A 21110-nucleotide genomic window follows, 5' to 3' on the forward strand; every position below is an offset into this window, starting at 1 on the left:
TGCTTAATGAGGGTACTGCTTTTTATCTTATAAGATGTCTTACAGATAGGGGAATTAGCTCAAATGGTAGAGCGCTCGCGTAGCATGTGAGAGGTAGCGTGATCGATGCCTGCATTCTCCAATAAATTTAGATTTTCACAGAATTTCCATTTCAATGACTGTCACAGTAATCAGAATTGAACTGGAGTTTGTTGAAGAGCACATGGTTCATTAGCCAAAACCTCTGCAGCTGAGAGGTCAAACAAAATGAGACTCATCATTCTGTATTTTAGACAGTGTCAATTATTCATTACAATAAATACAAGTAACTAGTTAAACGTCCAATTTGCAGGATCACAAGGCTTCTGTTTTTAAATCTTTGTAAAGTATCAATAATGAGCGCATCTATTCTAGCACTCAACAACCTATGAAGTGTCAATGAAGTTCTTATAATTGAAATGCCGCCTGAACAGGGACTTGAACCCTGGACCCTCAGATTAAAAGTCTGATGCTCTACCGGCTGAGCTATCCAGGCTTCAATAAACTCCACATTTTCCCATATTAAAAATGTTTTAGGTTTCCATTAAAAGTACCTGTACCATCTACAGGGAATTCAAAGCCACAAGCTATGCTTAATGAGGGTACTGCTTTTTATCTTATAATATGTCTTACAGATAGGGGAATTAGCTCAAATGGTAGAGCGCTCGCTTAGCATGTGAGAGGTAGCGGGATCGATGCCCGCATTCTCCAATAAATTTAGATTTTCACAGAATTTCCATTTCAATGACTGTCACAGTAATCAGAATTGAACTGGAGTTTGTTGAAGAGCACATGGTTCATTAGCCATAACCTCTGCAGCTGAGAGGTCAAACAAAATGAGACTCATCATTCTGTATTTTAGACAGTGTCAATTAGTCAATTACGATAAATACAAGTAACTAGTTAAATGTCCAATTTGTAGGATCACAAGGCTTCTGTTTTTAAATCTTTGTAAAGTATCAATATTGAGCGCATCTATTCTAGCACTCAACAACCTATGAAGTGTCAATGAAGTTCTTATAATTGAAATGCCGCCTGAACAGGGACTTGAACCCTGGACCCTCAGATTAAAAGTCTGATGCTCTACCGGCTGAGCTATCCAGGCTTCAATAAACTCCACATTTTCCCATATTAAAAATGTTTTAGGTTTCCATTAAAAGTACCTGTACCATCTACAGGGAATTCAAAGCCACAAGCTATGCTTAATGAGGGTACTGCTTTTTATCTTATAATATGTCTTACAGATAGGGGAATTAGCTCAAATGGTAGAGCGCTCGCTTAGCATGTGAGAGGTAGCGGGATCGATGCCCGCATTCTCCAATAAATTTAGATTTTCACAGAATTTCCATTTCAATGACTGTCACAGTAATCAGAATTGAACTGGAGTTTGTTGAAGAGCACAGTGTTCATTAGCCAAAACCTCTGCAGCTGAGAGGTCAAACAAAATGAGACTCATCATTCTGTATTTTAGACAGTGTCAATTAGTCAATCACAATAAATACAAGTAACTAGTTAAACGTCCATTTTGTAGGATCACAAGGCTTCTGTTTTTAAATCTTTGTAAAGTATCAATAACGCGCGCATCTATTCTAGCACTCAACGACCTATGAAGTGTCAATGAAGTTCTTATAATTGAATTCCCGGCTGAACAGGGACTTGAACCCTGGACCCTCAGATTAAAAGTCTGATGCTCTACCGGTTGAGCTATCCAGGCTTCAATAAACTCAACATTTTCCCACATTAAAAATGTTTTAGGTTTCCATTAAAAGTACCTGTACCATCTACAAGGAATTCAAAGCCACAAGCTATGCTTAATGAGGGTACTGCTTTTTATCTTAGAAGACGTCTTACAGATAGGGGAATTAGCTCAAATGGTAGAGCGCTCGCTTAGCATGTGAGAGGTAGTGGGATCGATGCCCACATTCTCCAATAAATTCAGATTTTCACAGAATTTCCATTTCAATGACTGTCACAGTAATCAGAATTGAACTGGAGTTTGTTGAAGAGCACATGGTTCATTAGCCAAAACCTCTGCAGGTGAGAGGTCAAACAAAATGAGACTCATCATTCTGTATTTTAGACAGTGTCAATTAGTCAATTACAATAAATACAAGTAACTACTTAAACGTCCAATTTGTAGGATCACAAGGCTTCTGTTTTTAAATCTTTGTAAAGTATCAATAACGACCGCATCTATTCTAGCACTCAACGACCTATGAAGTGTCAATGAAGTTCTTATAATTGAATTCCCGCCTGAACAGGGACTTGAACCCTGGACCCTCAGATTAAAAGTCTGATGCTCTACCGGCTGAGCTATCCAGGCATCAATAAACGCAACATTTTCCCACATTAAAAATGTTTTAGGTTTCCATTAAAAGTACCTGTACCATCTACAGGGAATTCAAAGCCACAAGCTATGCTCAATGATGGTACTGCTTTTTATCTTATAAAATGTCTTACAGATAGGGGAATTAGCTCAAATGGTAGAGCGCTCGCTTAGCATGTGAGAGGTAGCGGGATTGATGCCCGCATTCTCCAATAAATTTAGATTTTCACAGAATTTCCATTTCAATGACTGTCACAGTAATCAGAATTGAACTGGAGTTTGTTGAAGAGCACATGGTTCATTAGCCAAAACCTCTGCAGCTGAGAGGTTAAACAAAATGAGACTCATCATTCTGTATTTTAGACAGTGTCAATTAGTCAATTACAATAAATACAAGTAACTACTTAAACGTCCAATTTGTAGGATCACAAGGCTTCTGTTTTTAAATCTTTGTAAAGTATCAATAACGAGCGCGTCTATTCTAGCACTCAATGACCTATGAAGGGTCAATGAAGTTATTATAACTGAAATCCCACCTGAACAGGTACTTGAACGCTGGACCCTCAGATTAAAAGTCTGATGCTCTACCGGCTGAGCTATCCAGGCTTCAATAAACTCAACATTTTCCCATATTAAAAATGTTTTAGGTTTCCATTAAAAGTACCTGTACCATCTACAGGGAATTCAAAGCCACACGCTATGCTTAATGAGGGTACTGCTTTTTATCTTATAAGATGTCTTACAGAAAGGGGAATTAGCTCAAATGGTAGAGCGCTCGCTTAGCATGTGAGAGGTAGCGGGATCGATGCCCGCATTCTCCAATAAATTTAGATTTTCACAGAATTTCCATTTCAATGACTGTCACAGTAATCAGAATTGAACTGGAGTTTGTTGAAGAGCACATGGTTCATTAGCCAAAACCTCTGCAGCTGAGAGGTCAAACAAAATGAGACTCATCATTCTGTATTTTAGACAGTGTCAATTAGTCAATTACAATAAATACAAGTAACTAGTTAAATGTCCAATTTGTAGGATCACAAGGCTTCTGTTTTTAAATCTTTGTAAAGTATCAATAACGAGCACATCTAATCCAGCACTCAACGACCTATGAAGTTCTTATAATTGAATTCCCGCCTGAACAGGGACTTGAACCCTGGACCCTTAGATTAAAAGTCTGATGCTCTACCGGCTGAGCTATCCAGGCATTAAAAAACTCATCATTTTCCCACATTAAAAATGTTTTAGGTTTCCATTAAAAGTACCTGTACCATCTACAGGGAATTCAAAGCCACAAGCTATGCTTAATGATGGTACTGCTTTTCATCTTATAAAATGTCTTACAGATAGGGGAATTAGCTCAAATGGTAGAGCGCTCGCTTAGCATGTGAGAGGTAGAGGGATCGATGCCCGCATTCTCCAATAAATTTAGATTTTCACAGAATTTCCATTTCAATGACTGTCACAGTAATCAGAATTGAACTGGAGTTTGTTGAAGAGCACAGTGTTCATTAGCCAAAACCTCTGCAGCTGAGAGGTCAAACAAAATGAGACTCATCATTCTGTATTTTAGACAGTGTCAATTAGTCAATCACAATAAATACAAGTAACTAGTTAAACGTCCATTTTGTAGGATCACAAGGCTTCTGTTTTTAAATCTTTGTAAAGTATCAATAACGAGCGCATCTATTCTAGCACTCAACGACCTATGAAGTGTCAATGAAGTTCTTATAATTGAATTCCCGGCTGAACAGGGACTTGAACCCTGGACCCTCAGATTAAAAGTCTGATGCTCTACCTGTTGAGCTATCCAGGCTTCAATGAACTCAACATTTTCCCACATTAAAAATGTTTTAGGTTTCCATTAAAAGTACCTGTACCATCTACAGGGAATTCAAAGCCACAAGCTATGCTTAATGAGGGTACTGCTTTTTATCTTATAAGATGTCTTACAGACAGGGGAATTAGCTCAAATGGTAGAGCGCTCGCTTAGCATGTGAGAGGTAGCGGGATCGATGCCCGCATTCTCCAATAAATTCAGATTTTCACAGAATTTCCATTTCAATGACTGTCACAGTAATCAGAATTGAACTGGAGTTTGTTGAAGAGCACATGGTTCATTAGCCAAAACCTCTGCAGGTGAGAGGTCAAACAAAATGAGACTCATCATTCTGTATTTTAGACAGTGTCAATTAGTCAATTACAATAAATACAAGTAACTACTTAAACGTCCAATTTGTAGGATCACAAGGCTTCTGTTTTTAAATCTTTGTAAAGTATCAATAATGAGCGCATCTATTCTAGCACTCAACGACCTATGAAGTGTCAATGAAGTTCTTATAATTGAATTCCCGGCTGAACAGGGACTTGAACCCTGGACCCTCAGATTAAAAGTCTGATGCTCTACCTGTTGAGCTATCCAGGCTTCAATGAACTCAACATTTTCCCACATTAAAAATGTTTTAGGTTTCCATTAAAAGTACCTGTACCATCTACAGGGAATTCAAAGCCACAAGCTATGCTTAATGAGGGTACTGCTTTTTATCTTATAAGATGTCTTACAGACAGGGGAATTAGCTCAAATGGTAGAGCGCTCGCTTAGCATGTGAGAGGTAGCGGGATCGATGCCCGCATTCTCCAATAAATTCAGATTTTCACAGAATTTCCATTTCAATGACTGTCACAGTAATCAGAATTGAACTGGAGTTTGTTGAAGAGCACATGGTTCATTAGCCAAAACCTCTGCAGGTGAGAGGTCAAACAAAATGAGACTCATCATTCTGTATTTTAGACAGTGTCAATTAGTCAATTACAATAAATACAAGTAACTACTTAAACGTCCAATTTGTAGGATCACAAGGCTTCTGTTTTTAAATCTTTGTAAAGTATCAATAACGAGCGCATCTATTCTAGCACTCAACGACCTATGAAGTGTCAATGAAGTTCTTACAATTGAATTCCCGCCTGAACAGGGACTTGAACCCTGGACCCTCAGATTAAAAGTCTGATGCTCTACCGGCTGAGCTATCCAGGCAATTATAAACTCAACATTTTCCCACATTAAAAATGTTTTAGGTTTCCATTAAAAGTACCTGTACCATCTACAGGGAATTGAAAGCCACAAGCTATGCTTAATGATGGTACTGCTTTTCATCTTATAAAATGTCTTACAGATAGGGGAATTAGCTCAAATGGTAGAGCGCTCGCTTAGCATGTGAGAGGTAGCGGGATCGATGCCCGCATTCTCCAATAAATTTAGATTTTCACAGAATTTCCATTTCAATGACTGTCACAGTAATCAGAATTGAACTGGAGTTTGTTGAAGAGCACAGTGTTCATTAGCCAAAACCTCTGCAGCTGAGAGGTCAAACAAAATGAGACTCATCATTCTGTATTTTAGACAGTGTCAATTAGTCAATCACAATAAATACAAGTAACTAGTTAAACGTCCAATTTGCAGGATCACAAGGCTTCTGTTTTTAAATCTTTGTAAAGTATCAATAATGAGCGCATCTATTCTAGCACTCAACGACCTATGAAGTGTCAATGAAGTTCTTATAATTGAAATGCCGCCTGAACAGGGACTTGAACCCTGGACCCTCAGATTAAAAGTCTGATGCTCTACCGGCTGAGCTATCCAGGCTTCAATAAACTCCACATTTTCCCATATTAAAAATGTTTTAGGTTTCCATTAAAAGTACCTGTACCATCTACAGGGAATTCAAAGCCACAAGCTATGCTTAATGAGGGTACTGCTTTTTATCTTATAATATGTCTTACAGATAGGGGAATTAGCTCAAATGGTAGAGCGCTCGCTTAGCATGTGAGAGGTAGCGGGATCGATGCCCGCATTCTCCAATAAATTTAGATTTTCACAGAATTTCCATTTCAATGACTGTCACAGTAATCAGAATTGAACTGGAGTTTGTTGAAGAGCACATGGTTCATTAGCCATAACCTCTGCAGCTGAGAGGTCAAACAAAATGAGACTCATCATTCTGTATTTTAGACAGTGTCAATTAGTCAATTACAATAAATACAAGTAACTAGTTAAATGTCCAATTTGTAGGATCACAAGGCTTCTGTTTTTAAATCTTTGTAAAGTATCAATAACGAGCGCATCTATTCTGGCACTCAACGACCTATGAAGTGTCAATGAAGTTCTTATAATTGAATTCGCGCCTGAACAGGGACTTGAACCCTGGACCCTCAGATTAAAAGTCTGATGCTCTACCGGCTGAGCTATCCAGGCTTCAATAACCTCAACATTTTCCCACATTAAAAATGTTTAAGGTTTCCATTAAAAGTACCTGTACCATCTACAGGGAATTCAAAGCCACAAGCTATGCTTAATGATGGTACTGCTTTTCATCTTATAAAATGTCTTACAGATAGGGGAATTAGCTCAAATGGTAGAGCGCTCGCTTAGCATGTGAGAGGTAGCGGGATTGATGCCCGCATTCTCCAATAAATTTAGATTTTCACAGAATTTCCATTTCAATGACTGTCACAGTAATCAGAATTGAACTGGAGTTTGTTGGAGAGCACATGGTTCATTAGCCAAAACCTCTGCAGCTGAGAGGTTAAACAAAATGAGACACATCATTCTGTATTTTAGACAGTGTCGATTAGTCAATTACAATAAATACAAGTAACTAGTTAAACGTCGAATTGTCAGGATCACAAGGATTCCGTTTTTAAATCTTTGTAAAGTATCAATAACGAGCGCGTCTATTCTAGCACTCAATGACCTATGAAGGGGCAATGAAGTTATTATAACTGAAATCCCACCTGAACAGGTACTTGAACGCTGGACCCTCAGATTAAAAGTCTGATGCTCTACCGGCTGAGCTATCCAGGCTTCAATAACCGCAACATTTTCCCACATTAAAAATGTTTAAGGTTTCCATTAAAAGTACCTGTACCATCTACAGGGAATTCAAAGCCACACGCTATGCTTAATGAGGGTACTGCTTTTTATCTTATAAGATGTCTTACAGATAGGGGAATTAGCTCAAATGGTAGAGCGCTCGCTTAGCATGTGAGAGGTAGAGCGATCGATGCCCGCATTCTCCAATAAATTTAGATTTTCACAGAATTTCCATTTCAATGACTGTCACAGTAATCAGAATTGAACTGGAGTTTGTTGAAGAGCACATGGTTCATTAGCCAAAACCTCTGCAGCTGAGAGGTCAAACAAAATGAGACTCATCATTCTGTATTTTAGACAGTGTCAATTAGTCAATTACAATAAATACAAGTAACTAGTTAAATGTCCAATTTGTAGGATCACAAGGCTTCTGTTTTTAAATCTTTGTAAAGTATCAATAACGAGCGCATCTATTCTAGCACTCAACGACCTATGAAGGGTCAATGAAGTTATTATAACTGAAATCCCACCTGAACAGGGACTTGAACGCTGGACCCTCAGATTAAAAGTATGATGCTCTACCGGCTGAGCTATCCAGGCATCAATAAACTCAACATTTTCCCACATTAAAAATGTTTTAGGTTTCCATTAAAAGTACCTGTACCATCTACAGGGAATTCAAAGCCACAAGCTATGCTTAATGAGGGTACTGCTTTTTATCTTATAAGATGTCTTACAGATAGGGGAATTAGCTCAAATGGTAGAGCGCTCGCTTAGCATGTGAGAGTTAGCGGGATCCATGCTCGCATTCTCCAATAAATTTAGATTTTCACAGAATTTCCATTTCAATGACTGTCACAGTAATCAGAATTGAACTGGAGTTTGTTGAAGAGCACATGGTTCATTAGCCATAACCTCTGCAGCTGAGAGGTCAAACAAAATGAGACTCATCATTCTGTATTTTAGACAGTGTCAATTAGTCAATTACAATAAATACAAGTAACTAGTTAAATGTCCAATTTGTAGGATCACAAGGCTTCTGTTTTTAAATCTTTGTAAAGTATCAATAACGAGCGCATCTATTCTAGCACTCAACGACCTATGAAGTGTCAATGAAGTTCTTATAATTGAATTCCCGGCTGAACAGGGACTTGAACCCTGGACCCTCAGATTAAAAGTATGATGCTCTACCGGCTGAGCTATCCAGGCATCAATAAATTCAACATTTTCCCACATTAAAAATGTTTTAGTTTTCCATTAAAAGTACCTGTACCATCTACAGGGAATTCAAAGCCACAAGCTATGCTTAATGAGGGTACTGCTTTTTATCTTATAAGATGTCTTACAGATAGGGGAATTTGCTCAAATGGTAGAGCGCTCGCTTAGCATGTGAGAGGTAGCGGGATCGATGCCCGTATTCTCCAATAAATTTAGATTTTCACAGAATTTCCATTTCAATGACTGTCACAGTAATCAGAATTGAACTGGAGTTTGTTGAAGAGCACAGTGTTCATTAGCCAAAACCTCTGCAGCTGAGAGGTCAAACAAAATGAGACTCATCATTCTGTATTTTAGACAGTGTCAATTAGTCAATCACAATAAATACAAGTAACTAGTTAAACGTCCATTTTGTAGGATCACAAGGCTTCTGTTTTTAAATCTTTGTAAAGTATCAATAACGAGCGCATCTATTCTAGCACTCAACGACCTATGAAGTGTCAATGAAGTTCTTATAATTGAATTCCCGCCTGAACAGGGACTTGAACCCTGGACCCTCAGATTAAAAGTCTGATGCTCTACCGGCTGAGCTATCCAGGCTTCACTAACCTCAACATTTTCCCACATTAAAAATGTTTAAGGTTTCCAATAAAAGTACCTGTACCATCTACAGGGAATTCAAAGCCACAAGCTATGCTTAATGATGGTACTGCTTTTCATCTCATAAGATGTCTTACAGATAGGGGAATTAGCTCAAATGGTAGAGCGCTCGCTTAGCATGTGAGAGGTAGCGGGATCAATGCCCGCATTCTCCAATAAATTTAGATTTTCACAGAATTTCCATTTCAATGACTGTCACAGTAATCAGAATTGAACTGGAGTTTGTTGAAGAGCACATGGTTCATTAGCCAAAACCTCTGCAGCTGAGAGGTCAAACAAAATGAGACTCATCATTCTGTATTTTAGACAGTGTCAATTAGTCAATTACAATAAATACAAGTAACTAGTTAAATGTCCAATTTGTAGGATCACAAGGCTTCTGTTTTTAAATCTTTGTAAAGTATCAATAACGAGCGCATCTATTCTAGCCCTCAACGACCTATGAAGTGTCAATGAAGTTCTTATAATTGAATTCCCGCCTGAACAGGGACTTGAACCCTGGACCCTCAGATTAAAAGTATGATGCTCTACCGGCTGAGCTATCCAGGCATCAATAAACTCAACATTTTCCCACATTAAAAATGTTTTAGGTTTCCATTAAAAGTACCTGTACCATCTACAGGGAATTCAAAGCCACAAGCTATGCTTAATGAGGGTACTGCTTTTTATCTTATAAGATGTCTTACAGATAGGGGAATTAGCTCAAATGGTAGAGCGCTCGCGTAGCATGTGAGAGGTAGCAAGATCGATGCCCGCATTCTCCAATAAATTTAGATTTTCACAGAATTTCCATTTCAATGACTGTCACAGCAATCAGAATTGAACTGGAGTTTGTTGAAGAGCACAGTGTTCATTAGCCAAAACCTCTGCAGCTGAGAGGTCAAACAAAATGAGACTCATCATTCTGTATTTTAGACAGTGTCAATTAGTCAATCACAATAAATACAAGTAACTAGTTAAACGTCCATTTTGTAGGATCACAAGGCTTCTGTTTTTAAATCTTTGTAAAGTATCAATAACGAGCGCATCTATTCTAGCACTCAACGACCTATGAAGTGTCAATGAAGTTCTTATAATTGAATTCCCGCCTGAACAGGGACTTGAACCCTGGACCCTCAGATTAAAAGTCTGATGCTCTACCGGCTGAGCTATCCAGGCTTCACTAACCTCAACATTTTCCCACATTAAAAATGTTTAAGGTTTCCAATAAAAGTACCTGTACCATCTACAGGGAATTCAAAGCCACAAGCTATGCTTAATGATGGTACTGCTTTTCATCTCATAAGATGTCTTACAGATAGGGGAATTAGCTCAAATGGTAGAGCGCTCGCTTAGCATGTGAGAGGTAGCGGGATCAATGCCCGCATTCTCCAATAAATTTAGATTTTCACAGAATTTCCATTTCAATGACTGTCACAGTAATCAGAATTGAACTGGAGTTTGTTGAAGAGCACATGGTTCATTAGCCAAAACCTCTGCAGCTGAGAGGTCAAACAAAATGAGACTCATCATTCTGTATTTTAGACAGTGTCAATTAGTCAATTACAATAAATACAAGTAACTAGTTAAATGTCCAATTTGTAGGATCACAAGGCTTCTGTTTTTAAATCTTTGTAAAGTATCAATAACGAGCGCATCTATTCTAGCCCTCAACGACCTATGAAGTGTCAATGAAGTTCTTATAATTGAATTCCCGCCTGAACAGGGACTTGAACCCTGGACCCTCAGATTAAAAGAATGATGCTCTACCGGCTGAGCTATCCAGGCATCAATAAACTCAACATTTTCCCACATTAAAAATGTTTAAGGTTTCCAATAAAAGTACCTGTACCATCTACAGGGAATTCAAAGCCACAAGCTATGCTTAATGATGGTACTGCTTTTCATCTCATAAGATGTCTTACAGATAGGGGAATTAGCTCAAATGGTAGAGCGCTCGCTTAGCATGTGAGAGGTAGCGGGATCAATGCCCGCATTCTCCAATAAATTTAGATTTTCACAGAATTTCCATTTCAATGACTGTCACAGTAATCAGAATTGAACTGGAGTTTGTTGAAGAGCACATGGTTCATTAGCCAAAACCTCTGCAGCTGAGAGGTCAAACAAAATGAGACTCATCATTCTGTATTTTAGACAGTGTCAATTAGTCAATTACAATAAATACAAGTAACTAGTTAAATGTCCAATTTGTAGGATCACAAGGCTTCTGTTTTTAAATCTTTGTAAAGTATCAATAACGAGCGCATCTATTCTAGCCCTCAACGACCTATGAAGTGTCAATGAAGTTCTTATAATTGAATTCCCGCCTGAACAGGGACTTGAACCCTGGACCCTCAGATTAAAAGTATGATGCTCTACCGGCTGAGCTATCCAGGCATCAATAAACTCAACATTTTCCCACATTAAAAATGTTTTAGGTTTCCATTAAAAGTACCTGTACCATCTACAGGGAATTCAAAGCCACAAGCTATGCTTAATGAGGGTACTGCTTTTTATCTTATAAGATGTCTTACAGATAGGGGAATTAGCTCAAATGGTAGAGCGCTCACGTAGCATGTGAGAGGTAGCAAGATCGATGCCCGCATTCTCCAATAAATTTAGATTTTCACAGAATTTCCATTTCAATGACTGTCACAGTAATCAGAATTGAACTGGAGTTTGTTGAAGAGCACAGTGTTCATTAGCCAAAACCTCTGCAGCTGAGAGGTCAAACAAAATGAGACTCATCATTCTGTATTTTAGACAGTGTCAATTAGTCAATCACAATAAATACAAGTAACTAGTTAAACGTCCATTTTGTAGGATCACAAGGCTTCTGTTTTTAAATCTTTGTAAAGTATCAATAACGAGCGCATCTATTCTAGCACTCAACGACCTATTATGTCAATGAAGTTCTTGTAATTGAATTCCCGCCTGAACAGGGACTTGAACCCTGGACCCTCAGATTAAAAGTCTGATGCTCTACCGGCTGAGCTATCCAGGCTTCACTAACCTCAACATTTTCCCACATTAAAAATGTTTAAGGTTTCCAATAAAAGTACCTGTACCATCTACAGGGAATTCAAAGCCACAAGCTATGCTTAATGATGGTACTGCTTTTCATCTCATAAGATGTCTTACAGATAGGGGAATTAGCTCAAATGGTAGAGCGCTCGCTTAGCATGTGAGAGGTAGCGGGATCAATGCCCGCATTCTCCAATAAATTTAGATTTTCACAGAATTTCCATTTCAATGACTGTCACAGTAATCAGAATTGAACTGGAGTTTGTTGAAGAGCACATGGTTCATTAGCCAAAACCTCTGCAGCTGAGAGGTCAAACAAAATGAGACTCATCATTCTGTATTTTAGACAGTGTCAATTAGTCAATTACAATAAATACAAGTAACTAGTTAAATGTCCAATTTGTAGGATCACAAGGCTTCTGTTTTTAAATCTTTGTAAAGTATCAATAACGAGCGCATCTATTCTAGCCCTCAACGACCTATGAAGTGTCAATGAAGTTCTTATAATTGAATTCCCGCCTGAACAGGGACTTGACCCTGGACCCTCAGATTAAAAGAATGATGCTCTACCGGCTGAGCTATCCAGGCATCAATAAACTCAACATTTTCCCACATTAAAAATGTTTTAGGTTTCCATTAAAAGTACCTGTACCATCTACAGGGAATTCAAAGCCACAAGCTATGCTTAATGAGGGTACTGCTTTTTATCTTATAAGATGTCTTACAGATAGGGGAATTAGCTCAAATGGTAGAGCGCTCGCGTAGCATGTGAGAGGTAGCAAGATCGATGCCCGCATTCTCCAATAAATTTAGATTTTCACAGAATTTCCATTTCAATGACTGTCACAGTAATCAGAATTGAACTGGAGTTTGTTGAAGAGCACAGTGTTCATTAGCCAAAACCTCTGCAGCTGAGAGGTCAAACAAAATGAGACTCATCATTCTGTATTTTAGACAGTGTCAATTAGTCAATCACAATAAATACAAGTAACTAGTTAAACGTCCATTTTGTAGGATCACAAGGCTTCTGTTTTTAAATCTTTGTAAAGTATCAATAACGAGCGCGTCTATTCTAGCACTCAACGACCTATGAAGGGTCAATGAAGTTATTATAACTGAACTCCCACCTGAACAGGGACTTGAACGCTGGACCCTCAGATTAAAAGTCTGATGCTCTACCGGCTGAGCTATCCAGGCTTCAATAAACTCCACATTTTCCCATATTAAAAATGTTTTAGGTTTCCATTAAAAGTACCTGTACCATCTACAGGGAATTCAAAGCCACAAGCTATGCTTAATGAGGGTACTGCTTTTTATCTTATAATATGTCTTACAGATAGGGGAATTAGCTCAAATGGTAGAGCGGTCGCTTAGCATGTGAGAGGTAGCGGGATCGATGCCCGCATTCTCCAATAAATTTAGATTTTCACAGAATTTCCATTTCAATGACTGTCACAGTAATCAGAATTGAACTGGAGTTTGTTGAAGAGCACATGGTTCATTAGCCAAAACCTCTGCAGCTGAGAGGTCAAACAAAATGAGACTCATCATTCTGTATTTTAGACAGTGTCAATTAGTCAATTACAATAAATACAAGTAACTAGTTAAATGTCCAATTTGTAGGATCACAAGGCTTCTGTTTTTAAATCTTTGTAAAGTATCAATAACGAGCGCATCTATTCTAGCCCTCAACGACCTATGAAGTGTCAATGAAGTTCTTATAATTGAATTCCCGCCTGAACAGGGACTTGAACCCTGGACCCTCAGATTAAAAGTATGATGCTCTACCGGCTGAGCTATCCAGGCATCAATAAACTCAACATTTTCCCACATTAAAAATGTTTTAGGTTTCCATTAAAAGTACCTGTACCATCTACAGGGAATTCAAAGCCACAAGCTATGCTTAATGAGGGTACTGCTTTTTATCTTATAAGATGTCTTACAGATAGGGGAATTAGCTCAAATGGTAGAGCGCTCGCGTAGCATGTGAGAGGTAGCAAGATCGATGCCCGCATTCTCCAATAAATTTAGATTTTCACAGAATTTCCATTTCAATGACTGTCACAGTAATCAGAATTGAACTGGAGTTTGTTGAAGAGCACAGTGTTCATTAGCCAAAACCTCTGCAGCTGAGAGGTCAAACAAAATGAGACTCATCATTCTGTATTTTAGACAGTGTCAATTAGTCAATCACAATAAATACAAGTAACTAGTTAAACGTCCATTTTGTAGGATCACAAGGCTTCTGTTTTTAAATCTTTGTAAAGTATCAATAACGAGCGCGTCTATTCTAGCACTCAACGACCTATGAAGGGTCAATGAAGTTATTATAACTGAACTCCCACCTGAACAGGGACTTGAACGCTGGACCCTCAGATTAAAAGTCTGATGCTCTACCGGCTGAGCTATCCAGGCTTCAATAAACTCCACATTTTCCCATATTAAAAATGTTTTAGGTTTCCATTAAAAGTACCTGTACCATCTACAGGGAATTCAAAGCCACAAGCTATGCTTAATGAGGGTACTGCTTTTTATCTTATAATATGTCTTACAGATAGGGGAATTAGCTCAAATGGTAGAGCGCTCGCTTAGCATGTGAGAGGTAGCGGGATCGATGCCCGCATTCTCCAATAAATTTAGATTTTCACAGAATTTCCATTTCAATGACTGTCACAGTAATCAGAATTGAACTGGAGTTTGTTGAAGAGCACATGGTTCATTAGCCAAAACCTCTGCAGCTGAGAGGTCAAACAAAATGAGACTCATCATTCTGTATTTTAGACAGTGTCAATTAGTCAATTACAATAAATACAAGTAACTAGTTAAATGTCCAATTTGTAGGATCACAAGGCTTCTGTTTTTAAATCTTTGTAAAGTATCAATAACGAGCGCATCTATTCTAGCACTCAACGACCTATGAAGTGTCAATGAAGTTCTTATAATTGAATTCCCGCCTGAACAGGGACTTGAACCCTGGACCCTCAGATTAAAAGTATGATGCTCTACCGGCTGAGCTATCCAGCCATCAATAAACTCAACATTTTCCCACATTAAAAATGTTTTAGGTTTCCATTAAAAGTACCTGTACCATCTACAGGGAATTCAAAGCCACAAGCTATGCTTAATGAGGGTACTGCTTTTTATCTTATAAGATGTCTTACAGATAGGGGAATTAGCTCAAATGGTAGAGCGCTCGCGTAGCATGTGAGAGGTAGCGTGATCGATGCCTGCATTCTCCAATAAATTTAGATTTTCACAGAATTTCCATTTCAATGACTGTCACAGTAATCAGAATTGAACTGGAGTTTGTTGAAGAGCACATGGTTCATTAGCCAAAACCTCTGCAGCTGAGAGGTCAAACAAAATGAGACTCATCATTCTGTATTTTAGACAGTGTCAATTATTCATTACAATAAATACAAGTAACTAGTTAAACGTCCAATTTGCAGGATCACAAGGCTTCTGTTTTTAAATCTTTGTAAAGTATCAATAATGAGCGCATCTATTCTAGCACTCAACAACCTATGAAGTGTCAATGAAGTTCTTATAATTGAAATGCCGCCTGAACAGGGACTTGAACCATGGACCCTCAGATTAAAAGTCTGATGCTCTACCGGCTGAGCTATCCAGGCTTCAATAAACTCCACATTTTCCCATATTAAAAATGTTTTAGGTTTCCATTAAAAGTACCTGTACCATCTACAGGGAATTCAAAGCCACAAGCTATGCTTAATGAGGGTACTGCTTTTTATCTTATAATATGTCTTACAGATAGGGGAATTAGCTCAAATGGTAGAGCGCTCGCTTAGCATGTGAGAGGTAGCGGGATCGATGCCCGCATTCTCCAATAAATTTAGATTTTCACAGAATTTCCATTTCAATGACTGTCACAGTAATCAGAATTGAACTGGAGTTTGTTGAAGAGCACATGGTTCATTAGCCATAACCTCTGCAGCTGAGAGGTCAAACAAAATGAGACTCATCATTCTGTATTTTAGACAGTGTCAATTAGTCAATTACGATAAATACAAGTAACTAGTTAAATGTCCAATTTGTAGGATCACAAGGCTTCTGTTTTTAAATCTTTGTAAAGTATCAATATTGAGCGCATCTATTCTAGCACTCAACAACCTATGAAGTGTCAATGAAGTTCTTATAATTGAAATGCCGCCTGAACAGGGACTTGAACCCTGGACCCTCAGATTAAAAGTCTGATGCTCTACCGGCTGAGCTATCCAGGCTTCAATAAACTCCACATTTTCCCATATTAAAAATGTTTTAGGTTTCCATTAAAAGTACCTGTACCATCTACAGGGAATTCAAAGCCACAAGCTATGCTTAATGAGGGTACTGCTTTTTATCTTATAATATGTCTTACAGATAGGGGAATTAGCTCAAATGGTAGAGCGCTCGCTTAGCATGTGAGAGGTAGCGGGATCGATGCCCGCATTCTCCAATAAATTTAGATTTTCACAGAATTTCCATTTCAATGACTGTCACAGTAATCAGAATTGAACTGGAGTTTGTTGAAGAGCACAGTGTTCATTAGCCAAAACCTCTGCAGCTGAGAGGTCAAACAAAATGAGACTCATCATTCTGTATTTTAGACAGTGTCAATTAGTCAATCACAATAAATACAAGTAACTAGTTAAACGTCCATTTTGTAGGATCACAAGGCTTCTGTTTTTAAATCTTTGTAAAGTATCAATAACGCGCGCATCTATTCTAGCACTCAACGACCTATGAAGTGTCAATGAAGTTCTTATAATTGAATTCCCGGCTGAACAGGGACTTGAACCCTGGACCCTCAGATTAAAAGTCTGATGCTCTACCGGTTGAGCTATCCAGGCTTCAATAAACTCAACATTTTCCCACATTAAAAATGTTTTAGGTTTCCATTAAAAGTACCTGTACCATCTACAGGGAATTCAAAGCCACAAGCTATGCTTAATGAGGGTACTGCTTTTTATCTTAGAAGACGTCTTACAGATAGGGGAATTAGCTCAAATGGTAGAGCGCTCGCTTAGCATGTGAGAGGTAGTGGGATCGATGCCCACATTCTCCAATAAATTCAGATTTTCACAGAATTTCCATTTCAATGACTGTCACAGTAATCAGAATTGAACTGGAGTTTGTTGAAGAGCACATGGTTCATTAGCCAAAACCTCTGCAGGTGAGAGGTCAAACAAAATGAGACTCATCATTCTGTATTTTAGACAGTGTCAATTAGTCAATTACAATAAATACAAGTAACTACTTAAACGTCCAATTTGTAGGATCACAAGGCTTCTGTTTTTAAATCTTTGTAAAGTATCAATAACGACCGCATCTATTCTAGCACTCAACGACCTATGAAGTGTCAATGAAGTTCTTATAATTGAATTCCCGCCTGAACAGGGACTTGAACCCTGGACCCTCAGATTAAAAGTCTGATGCTCTACCGGCTGAGCTATCCAGGCATCAATAAACGCAACATTTTCCCACATTAAAAATGTTTTAGGTTTCCATTAAAAGTACCTGTACCATCTACAGGGAATTCAAAGCCACAAGCTATGCTCAATGATGGTACTGCTTTTTATCTTATAAAATGTCTTACAGATAGGGGAATTAGCTCAAATGGTAGAGCGCTCGCTTAGCATGTGAGAGGTAGCGGGATTGATGCCCGCATTCTCCAATAAATTTAGATTTTCACAGAATTTCCATTTCAATGACTGTCACAGTAATCAGAATTGAACTGGAGTTTGTTGAAGAGCACATGGTTCATTAGCCAAAACCTCTGCAGCTGAGAGGTTAAACAAAATGAGACTCATCATTCTGTATTTTAGACAGTGTCAATTAGTCAATTACAATAAATACAAGTAACTACTTAAACGTCCAATTTGTAGGATCACAAGGCTTCTGTTTTTAAATCTTTGTAAAGTATCAATAACGAGCGCGTCTATTCTAGCACTCAATGACCTATGAAGGGTCAATGAAGTTATTATAACTGAAATCCCACCTGAACAGGTACTTGAACGCTGGACCCTCAGATTAAAAGTCTGATGCTCTACCGGCTGAGCTATCCAGGCTTCAATAAACTCAACATTTTCCCATATTAAAAATGTTTTAGGTTTCCATTAAAAGTACCTGTACCATCTACAGGGAATTCAAAGCCACACGCTATGCTTAATGAGGGTACTGCTTTTTATCTTATAAGATGTCTTACAGAAAGGGGAATTAGCTCAAATGGTAGAGCGCTCGCTTAGCATGTGAGAGGTAGCGGGATCGATGCCCGCATTCTCCAATAAATTTAGATTTTCACAGAATTTCCATTTCAATGACTGTCACAGTAATCAGAATTGAACTGGAGTTTGTTGAAGAGCACATGGTTCATTAGCCAAAACCTCTGCAGCTGAGAGGTCAAACAAAATGAGACTCATCATTCTGTATTTTAGACAGTGTCAATTAGTCAATTACAATAAATACAAGTAACTAGTTAAATGTCCAATTTGTAGGATCACAAGGCTTCTGTTTTTAAATCTTTGTAAAGTATCAATAACGAGCACATCTAATCCAGCACTCAACGACCTATGAAGTTCTTATAATTGAATTCCCGCCTGAACAGGGACTTGAACCCTGGACCCTTAGATTAAAAGTCTGATGCTCTACCGGCTGAGCTATCCAGGCATTAAAAAACTCATCATTTTCCCACATTAAAAATGTTTTAGGTTTCCATTAAAAGTACCTGTACCATCTACAGGGAATTCAAAGCCACAAGCTATGCTTAATGATGGTACTGCTTTTCATCTTATAAAATGTCTTACAGATAGGGGAATTAGCTCAAATGGTAGAGCGCTCGCTTAGCATGTGAGAGGTAGAGGGATCGATGCCCGCATTCTCCAATAAATTTAGATTTTCACAGAATTTCCATTTCAATGACTGTCACAGTAATCAGAATTGAACTGGAGTTTGTTGAAGAGCACAGTGTTCATTAGCCAAAACCTCTGCAGCTGAGAGGTCAAACAAAATGAGACTCATCATTCTGTATTTTAGACAGTGTCAATTAGTCAATCACAATAAATACAAGTAACTAGTTAAACGTCCATTTTGTAGGATCACAAGGCTTCTGTTTTTAAATCTTTGTAAAGTATCAATAATGAGCGCATCTATTCTAGCACTCAACGACCTATGAAGTGTCAATGAAGTTCTTATAATTGAATTCCCGGCTGAACAGGGACTTGAACCCTGGACCCTCAGATTAAAAGTCTGATGCTCTACCTGTTGAGCTATCCAGGCTTCAATGAACTCAACATTTTCCCACATTAAAAATGTTTTAGGTTTCCATTAAAAGTACCTGTACCATCTACAGGGAATTCAAAGCCACAAGCTATGCTTAATGAGGGTACTGCTTTTTATCTTATAAGATGTCTTACAGACAGGGGAATTAGCTCAAATGGTAGAGCGCTCGCTTAGCATGTGAGAGGTAGCGGGATCGATGCCCGCATTCTCCAATAAATTCAGATTTTCACAGAATTTCCATTTCAATGACTGTCACAGTAATCAGAATTGAACTGGAGTTTGTTGAAGAGCACATGGTTCATTAGCCAAAACCTCTGCAGGTGAGAGGTCAAACAAAATGAGACTCATCATTCTGTATTTTAGACAGTGTCAATTAGTCAATTACAATAAATACAAGTAACTACTTAAACGTCCAATTTGTAGGATCACAAGGCTTCTGTTTTTAAATCTTTGTAAAGTATCAATAACGAGCGCATCTATTCTAGCACTCAACGACCTATGAAGTGTCAATGAAGTTCTTACAATTGAATTCCCGCCTGAACAGGGACTTGAACCCTGGACCCTCAGATTAAAAGTCTGATGCTCTACCGGCTGAGCTATCCAGGCAATAATAAACTCAACATTTTCCCACATTAAAAATGTTTTAGGTTTCCATTAAAAGTACCTGTACCATCTACAGGGAATTGAAAGCCACAAGCTATGCTTAATGATGGTACTGCTTTTCATCTTATAAAATGTCTTACAGATAGGGGAATTAGCTCAAATGGTAGAGCGCTCGCTTAGCATGTGAGAGGTAGCGGGATCGATGCCCGCATTCTCCAATAAATTTAGATTTTCACAGAATTTCCATTTCAATGACTGTCACAGTAATCAGAATTGAACTGGAGTTTGTTGAAGAGCACAGTGTTCATTAGCCAAAACCTCTGCAGCTGAGAGGTCAAACAAAATGAGACTCATCATTCTGTATTTTAGACAGTGTCAATTAGTCAATCACAATAAATACAAGTAACTAGTTAAACGTCCAATTTGCAGGATCACAAGGCTTCTGTTTTTAAATCTTTGTAAAGTATCAATAATGAGCGCATCTATTCTAGCACTCAACGACCTATGAAGTGTCAATGAAGTTCTTATAATTGAAATGCCGCCTGAACAGGGACTTGAACCCTGGACCCTCAGATTAAAAGTCTGATGCTCTACCGGCTGAGCTATCCAGGCTTCAATAAACTCCACATTTTCCCATATTAAAAATGTTTTAGGTTTCCATTAAAAGTACCTGTACCATCTACAGGGAATTCAAAGCCACAAGCTATGCTTAATGAGGGTACTGCTTTTTATCTTATAATATGTCTTACAGATAGGGGAATTAGCTCAAATGGTAGAGCGCTCGCTTAGCATGTGAGAGGTAGCGGGATCGATGCCCGCATTCTCCAATAAATTTAGATTTTCACAGAATTTCCATTTCAATGACTGTCACAGTAATCAGAATTGAACTGGAGTTTGTTGAAGAGCACATGGTTCATTAGCCATAACCTCTGCAGCTGAGAGGTCAAACAAAATGAGACTCATCATTCTGTATTTTAGACAGTGTCAATTAGTCAATTACAATAAATACAAGTAACTAGTTAAATGTCCAATTTGTAGGATCACAAGGCTTCTGTTTTTAAATCTTTGTAAAGTATCAATAACGAGCGCATCTATTCTGGCACTCAACGACCTATGAAGTGTCAATGAAGTTCTTAT

The 21110-nt window shown here is 38.3% G+C and overlaps 13 non-coding genes across 13 annotated transcripts; all 13 read right to left on the reverse strand.

Moving 5' to 3' along the window:
• Window positions 1–441: 441 nt before the first annotated feature.
• Window positions 442–514, reverse strand: AC3HAE_039012 (transfer RNA lysine (anticodon UUU)). The gene has a single exon. It is a non-coding gene; the product is annotated as a tRNA-Lys (tRNA).
• A 536-nt stretch (window positions 515–1050) lies between these two features.
• On the reverse strand, window positions 1051–1123 carry AC3HAE_039013 (transfer RNA lysine (anticodon UUU)). The gene has a single exon. It is a non-coding gene; the product is annotated as a tRNA-Lys (tRNA).
• A 1145-nt stretch (window positions 1124–2268) lies between these two features.
• AC3HAE_039014 (transfer RNA lysine (anticodon UUU)) lies at window positions 2269–2341 on the reverse strand. The gene has a single exon. It is a non-coding gene; the product is annotated as a tRNA-Lys (tRNA).
• A 2961-nt stretch (window positions 2342–5302) lies between these two features.
• Window positions 5303–5375, reverse strand: AC3HAE_039015 (transfer RNA lysine (anticodon UUU)). The gene has a single exon. It is a non-coding gene; the product is annotated as a tRNA-Lys (tRNA).
• Window positions 5376–5911: 536 nt separating this feature from the next.
• AC3HAE_039016 (transfer RNA lysine (anticodon UUU)) lies at window positions 5912–5984 on the reverse strand. The gene has a single exon. It is a non-coding gene; the product is annotated as a tRNA-Lys (tRNA).
• Window positions 5985–6520: 536 nt separating this feature from the next.
• On the reverse strand, window positions 6521–6593 carry AC3HAE_039017 (transfer RNA lysine (anticodon UUU)). The gene has a single exon. It is a non-coding gene; the product is annotated as a tRNA-Lys (tRNA).
• A 2363-nt stretch (window positions 6594–8956) lies between these two features.
• AC3HAE_039018 (transfer RNA lysine (anticodon UUU)) lies at window positions 8957–9029 on the reverse strand. The gene has a single exon. It is a non-coding gene; the product is annotated as a tRNA-Lys (tRNA).
• Window positions 9030–10174: 1145 nt separating this feature from the next.
• Window positions 10175–10247, reverse strand: AC3HAE_039020 (transfer RNA lysine (anticodon UUU)). Its single transcript has one exon. It is a non-coding gene; the product is annotated as a tRNA-Lys (tRNA).
• Window positions 10248–11999: 1752 nt separating this feature from the next.
• On the reverse strand, window positions 12000–12072 carry AC3HAE_039021 (transfer RNA lysine (anticodon UUU)). The gene has a single exon. It is a non-coding gene; the product is annotated as a tRNA-Lys (tRNA).
• A 4188-nt stretch (window positions 12073–16260) lies between these two features.
• AC3HAE_039022 (transfer RNA lysine (anticodon UUU)) lies at window positions 16261–16333 on the reverse strand. Its single transcript has one exon. It is a non-coding gene; the product is annotated as a tRNA-Lys (tRNA).
• A 1145-nt stretch (window positions 16334–17478) lies between these two features.
• Window positions 17479–17551, reverse strand: AC3HAE_039024 (transfer RNA lysine (anticodon UUU)). Its single transcript has one exon. It is a non-coding gene; the product is annotated as a tRNA-Lys (tRNA).
• Window positions 17552–19903: 2352 nt separating this feature from the next.
• On the reverse strand, window positions 19904–19976 carry AC3HAE_039025 (transfer RNA lysine (anticodon UUU)). Its single transcript has one exon. It is a non-coding gene; the product is annotated as a tRNA-Lys (tRNA).
• Window positions 19977–20512: 536 nt separating this feature from the next.
• AC3HAE_039026 (transfer RNA lysine (anticodon UUU)) lies at window positions 20513–20585 on the reverse strand. The gene has a single exon. It is a non-coding gene; the product is annotated as a tRNA-Lys (tRNA).
• Between the last annotated feature and the right edge of the window lie 525 nt (window positions 20586–21110).

The sequence above is a fragment of the Micromesistius poutassou genome (assembly GCF_964030765.1).
Source record: "Micromesistius poutassou genome assembly, chromosome: 23".
NCBI lineage: Eukaryota > Metazoa > Chordata > Actinopteri > Gadiformes > Gadidae > Micromesistius > Micromesistius poutassou.